This window comes from Scylla paramamosain, chromosome 17, assembly GCF_035594125.1.
Source record: "Scylla paramamosain isolate STU-SP2022 chromosome 17, ASM3559412v1, whole genome shotgun sequence".
Lineage (NCBI taxonomy): Eukaryota > Metazoa > Arthropoda > Malacostraca > Decapoda > Portunidae > Scylla > Scylla paramamosain.
The window spans coordinates 3582501-3587500 of NC_087167.1; the positions used below are offsets into that span (position 1 = coordinate 3582501).

Sequence of the window (5000 nt, forward strand, 5' to 3'; positions counted from 1 at the left end):
TAGTGTCCTTCCCATTAATGATGCAGAATCCTTGTTAAACTATCACCTGACGCATCCACCAAACCCTATTAAAAGCAGTCAACATAACAGTCCGAAACGTTTAGTAAGAACGTGGTGCGAAACTTCCTCCTCCCTTCATTCCGCCGTTTTCTTTCTGCCAGGCATCGTGGGCGGCAGGATGAAGCAATAGTACTATGACTATCATCTGAAATGCCGTTAGTGTCAGTGGATACTCCTTTATGATCCCTGCTGCTTCGTATCATGGTGCGACTCGCCCACCGTTTTCTTCGCGCCTCAGGTACGAGTACGTAGTTTTCTTGGGTGTAGTTCTCTTCTCTGCCTGAGTCATCTTCAGCCTTCACACGACGGCCTTCAGGTGAGTGGCAGAGAGTAAGATGTGAGTTAGGTTCGTATTGAAGTTTCATCGGGATTACGAGTATTTACAAAGGCCACATAAGTGATTTGTTGGGTTCTCATTAACGGTGCAGAAACCTCGTTGAGCTATTACCGGAATCATGAAAGTATCCTTGGGTACGGTAATAGCTTTCAATACAGCCTGTTGAGAGTAGTTGCACAGACGCGAGAAAAGAGGGCGGGTTTAACGTAATAAAGCAAGCTAGGGACTGACAAGGGGAAAGAGCAGTAGTTAAGGTGACCGAAAATTGTAGGAATATATTAACAATGTGTGCTTGTTGTTTTATAGTAGCTGAGTAAGGTATGGGTGAGGTGCTGTCGTCTCCATACTGGGTTACTACAACAGTACTGGACGATATAATTCGGGAGGCGTTGTGATCGGAACAGTTTCTTTACGTACTATAATTATTGCCAGGTAGGAGGCTAGAAAGGAAAGCAGGCTGGTAAGATGGAAAGCAGATAGACAGCTACAACTGAAGGCAGGCAGGCAGAAAGACAGGCTGGCACTTAAAATGAATGACAGGACAGGCAGGCAGGAAGCTAGAAAAAAATCGGCGATAGAATGAAAGGCAGGCAGGCAGGCAGACAGTTATCTTAAAGGATGGAAGAAAGGGAAGCATACAGGCAGGCAAGCAGGTATGCAAACGGAGAAGCGGGGAAGACAGTCGTACAGGCAAACAGGCAGGCAGTTAGTTAAGCAGAAATACTGAGGAAATCAGCTGAACAATACGTATTTATTGTCGCAGAAGTTTATTTATTGTCTAGAAATGAGAAACGGAAATAACATCGCTAATGACGACGTAAAGTATCAGAACCTTTCAGCACTTAAAACTCATCAACAATTTACTGACGCGGTTTCGACGATTATGTTAATCCCACTGCAGCTCATCCCATCCCTCTAAGCCTGCAGAAACAAGCCTAGCGTGGAGGGAGGTTCGTTAAACTTATACATTAAGTACCTCGCTGCTTGTCGCGTATTTCACCTCCACATGAATCATCCCCTTGTTCACCTTCCTTGACTTCGAGCTCCACACTGACTTACATAACCGATGTTCCAGATCCTTAGCCGCCCCAGTTCAAATACCAGACTACACTGGTTCATGACTTAGACACAAAATATACGTACCTTCATACATAATTCTTGTTAATGGCGCCTGGCTCGCCTTAACGCAGCACCACAAGCCTACCACACAACCTATCACCAATTCCTTATTTCATTTTATTTCTTCTTACTTTTTTTCACTCCCTCACTCATTCCCATTTCATTCTTGTCTTCATTATCATGGGTCGTTACTAGACAAAACAAAAAAAGGCTTCTAAAACAATCTAACAACAAGTAACATCCACCGTTCTCTCTCCCCCCTCTTCCTCTTTCTCATTTACATTCGTGTACCAAGACAAAATCATTTCAGCCAAGCAAGCATAACCGCAGAATACGAGGTAGAGGCAGGCGAGGCTGTCGGTGGCGGCGGGAGGAGAGGACGACGAGGCACGAGGATGACTGGGATCTGTTGGTGGGAGTGGTGATGCAGTAATTATGTCTTCAGTGTCCTTTCGTTAGTGTGTGTGTGTGTGTGTGTGTGTGTGTGTGTTTTGGAAAGACGCTGTTAATGTGAAAGAGGAGAAGAAAAATAAAGGGAAAAATAGTGTGAAGAGTGATATTTTTAGAAGTAAATGATATAGGAAACACACACACACACACACACACACACATAAAGGGAGAGAGAGAGAGAGAGAGAGAGAGAGAGAGAGAGAGAGAGAGAGAGAGAAATGTAGTTATTATTAAAGTACGTTGTATAAGATAACCAGCGAACAGCGTGCACACACACACACACACACACACACACACACACGGAGTTGGACAAAAAAAATACGAATAAAATGCTAAATGAAATAGAGAAAACCAAGAAAATAGGAAAACAAGAGGGAGGAGAAGGAAACACGAAAGCAAGGTAACGATGATAAAAATAAAACAAGTGGAGGAGGAGAAGGAGGGCTATAGACAGCAGCCTTCCCAGTGCCCACGTCAGTAACTCTGAAGGCGTGCTCCGTGAAGGAATTGTGTGTGTGTGTGTGTTATATGTGCGTGTGTATTTTATGTGCTTGTGTATTTTATGTCCAAGGTCTGTATCTTAATATTTCCAGATTTTTTTTTTTTTTACTCACTGCATACCCTTTAGGAAATGTTGACACTTCTCCCTTTATCCAAGGTCCGTCATCTTCACGCTCCGCCACCTGAGCCATATCGTTCTTGTGTTTGTTTACAGGCCGAGTGGTGGTGTTCATACTCCAGAATACATGACGCGTTATGTGTGTGATGTTTCCTATTAGTAATTGATTAACTTTATATTTCAGGTCAATGCCAGGACAGGACGTCATCTTGTAGACAGGAGAGAGCCACTTAAGGTAATAGGTGAATTTCAGTTTCAACATGGCTGCTGCCGTGAGTGAGTGATCACTGGAATTTTATTCCAAAATTCGATTTACGACATCAATCAATTGTAGTTCTTAGCGTTCATGCGGAGTTTCACTGCAACCTGTGCGATCTATTGACCGTAATTTGCCTTGCAAGCATTTCAATGTGTTTATTTTCATCTGTTCCATCATTCCACTGTTCACATCATTTGTCTCTCTCAGATTACTTATTTCCACAGTACGCAGTCTTAATTGCTATGACATATGGGCATGTTTAGGACTTTGATTCAAATTGCAAAATATATATATAATAAACATAAGAAGTTTAGCTTGAAATAGGGAACATTTGGTAGAAAGTGTTAATGCATGTTACGTAATACTGTAGAAAACTTCTGTATTGAAATCTCGTGTGGTATTTATTTATACATTTTCTTTCTCTTACAGGATTTTAGAAATCAGCCACCACACACCCTTTCAAAAACCCATGTGCTGCAAGCAAAAGACAGGGAGGAGGAGTGAGGATTCAAAGTGATATATATCTGCTGTAACACTGATGTCATGGCATACATCTCCGTGGTGAAGTTATGAATGCGTCCAGAGAAAAGCGTAATATTTATTATCAGTATTGCTGAAGTATCTAAGTATTTGCCGCTTTTATAGTTTGATATTGTTTTGGATGGTATTCTGCTGTGAAAGGGGCCTGTAATCGGTGTCTGTAGTGAAATTGTACTAAATTGTGAAAGGGCCCTGTGAGGCCCTGTGATCGGTGTCTATAAAATCTGTAATCGGTGTCTATATAAAATTTGTATAGTTATTAAGAGGTTTGGTTTTCTCTTAAAATGGCGAAACAAAAGAAAACAGAAATTTTAGGAGTAGCTAAGTAAAAATATATCAAGGCAATAATTTATATATATATATATATATATATATATATATATATATATATATATATATATATATATATATATATATATATATATATATATATATATATATATATATATATATATATATATATATAGCACACACACACACACACACACACACACACAGAGAGAGAGAGAGAGAGAGAGAACGGGGGTAGATAGATAGACAAACAAACAGATACAGATTCAATTGATAGAGACAAAGACAAGCAGACAGATGTAGATATATAGCAAGCCCGCAAGACAGTGACCGTCTACCACAGCAGCAATAGAACGGTCAGAAAGGAAGCTTGAGATGAAGTTAGAGAAAAAAAGGATAGAAGCCGTAGGAGGGTAATTTAGAAATCAAAGCTTTGTGCCAGACTATCAAAAACTTTGATTTATATGTCTAAGGCTTAGACATATCAAAGTTTTTGATATTATTAACAGATATCTATTAACAGTGGTTTTCCTCTGGGTTATGTCCTGTCATTCACTCTCTTCATATTATTCATCAATGACCTAAACCATACTTCTTGTCTTATTCACTCCTATGATGATGATACCATCCTGCACTTTTTCACGTCTTTTCGTAGACGTCCAACCCTTCAGGAAGTAAACAGTTCACGCAGGGAAGCCACAGAACGCCTGACTTCTGATCTCTAAAATTTCTGATTGGGGCAGAGTAAACTTAGTATTGTTCAACGCCTCAAAAACTCAATTCATCCATCTATCAACTCGACACAACCTTCTAGACAACTATCCCCTCTTCTTCAATGACACTCAACTACCCCCCTCTTCTACACTGAACATTCTCGGTCTGTCCTTTACTTATAATCTAAACTGGAAACTTAACATCTCATCTCTAGCTACAACAACTTCTATGAAGTTAGGCGCTCTGAATCGTTTCCGCTAGTTTTTCTCACCGTCCCCCCAGGCTGCTAACTCTGCACAGGGGCCTTATCTGTCCATATATGGAGTATGCCTCACAAGTATGAGGGAGGTTCCACTCATACCGCTCTTTTAGACAGGGTGGAATCAAAAGCTTTTCGTCTCATCAACTCCTCTCCTCTAATTGCCTGTCTTCAGCCTCTCTCTCATCGCCGCAATGTTGCACCTCTTGCTATCTTCTACCGCTATTTTCATGCTAAATGCTTTTCTGATATCACTAACTGCATACCTCCTCTCCTCCCGCGGCCTCGCTGCACAAGACTTTCTTCTTTCTCACCCCTATTCTGTCCACTTCTCTAATGCAAAATTTAACCA

The 5000-nt window shown here is 40.9% G+C and overlaps 1 protein-coding gene and 1 long non-coding RNA gene across 2 annotated transcripts in view; one reads left to right on the forward strand and one right to left on the reverse strand.

The window, feature by feature from the left end:
* Positions 1–3643, forward strand: part of LOC135108330 (uncharacterized) — a 13589-nt gene extending 9946 nt beyond the window's left edge. Inside the window, exons 3-5 of the long non-coding RNA XR_010272210.1 lie at positions 162–298; positions 2770–2820; positions 3274–3643. This is a non-coding gene — a long non-coding RNA (uncharacterized LOC135108330). The remainder of the gene's footprint in view (positions 1–161; positions 299–2769; positions 2821–3273) is intronic.
* Positions 1–5000, reverse strand: part of LOC135108329 (uncharacterized) — a 26224-nt gene that overhangs the window by 6933 nt on the left and 14291 nt on the right. The gene's annotated exons all lie outside the window — the stretch shown is intronic.